This window comes from Corvus brachyrhynchos, unplaced genomic scaffold (assembly GCF_000691975.1).
Source record: "Corvus brachyrhynchos isolate BGI_N302 unplaced genomic scaffold, ASM69197v1 scaffold140, whole genome shotgun sequence".
Lineage (NCBI taxonomy): Eukaryota > Metazoa > Chordata > Aves > Passeriformes > Corvidae > Corvus > Corvus brachyrhynchos.
The window spans coordinates 1,268,930-1,269,853 of record NW_008235809.1 but is presented as its reverse complement, the minus strand read 5'-3'; the positions used below and the strand labels follow the sequence as shown (position 1 = coordinate 1,269,853).

The window sequence follows — 924 nt, the reverse complement described above, 5'->3', positions numbered from 1 at the left end:
CGCTCCCCCCTCTTTCAGCTGCTGGGGCACTTGATGGTGGTGGCAGCACGCACGGCGCAGGCAGAGGGGCTGGCTGATGGCTACCGCCTTGGTGAGTTGGTATCCCCTGCTGTGCTGTGGGGCAGGACCCTCACTGGTATTCCTGGGGGCTGGGGACACAGAGGGTGGCCTGACCCTTGTACCTCTCCTGACAGTGATCAACGATGGGAAGCACGGCGCACAGTCTGTCTACCACTTGCACCTCCATGTGTTGGGGGGGCGGCAGATGGGCTGGCCCCCTGGCTAACCCCCACTACCCACTTGCCCCCCAATAAAGCATCCCCTTGGTGGTGACTTCAGTGGCTCTGCATCAGGGTGGCATTCTGGGGGGTGGAGGTAGCTGGCCTGGGCAGGACTGGCCTCCATTGTCACAGCAGTAGAGAGTTGGTACCCTGCTTTTTGCAGAGGGTCTGGGCTCCACACATACCAACCTGCCCCATGCTGGAGATGATCTGGAGCCCTACAGTTGAAGCAGAAGCAGAAGCCCACAGCTCACAGGCAAAAGACTCATCTTGGTGCTGGGCTGGGGGAGCAGGCTGGGTGCCACAAGGGTGTCCCCAAGTGGGGGAACATCCCTGGGGTATCAGTAGCACACCATGTTCAGGGCTGCCCACCCAGCCCCACTGCCATCACACACTCCCTGTTCTGCCTCACATCACCTCCCGGCCAGCACCCCCAAGTTGCTGCCAGAGCCCTGTACTGGATGCTGATGTTTCCCTGCCTTTCAAAACCAGTTAATTGCACTTGATTGATCTAAAAGCCCTCAGAGCAGGCTTGTGTACTTCTGCATGTGTACTTCTCGTCCACCCCAGAGGGGCCTCTCTGGGAGCTCACAGGAGGTTCATATCCCTGAGCAGAGCACAGGGCAGGACAGGCTGCAATGGT

General features: G+C 59.6%; 1 long non-coding RNA gene across 1 annotated transcript; it reads left to right on the top strand.

The window, feature by feature from the left end:
• Positions 1-8: 8 nt before the first annotated feature.
• On the top strand, positions 9-338 carry LOC108445014. Its single transcript, XR_001859742.1, has 2 exons — positions 9-91; positions 195-338. It is a non-coding gene; the product is annotated as an uncharacterized LOC108445014 (long non-coding RNA).
• The last annotated feature ends 586 nt before the right edge of the window (positions 339-924 follow it).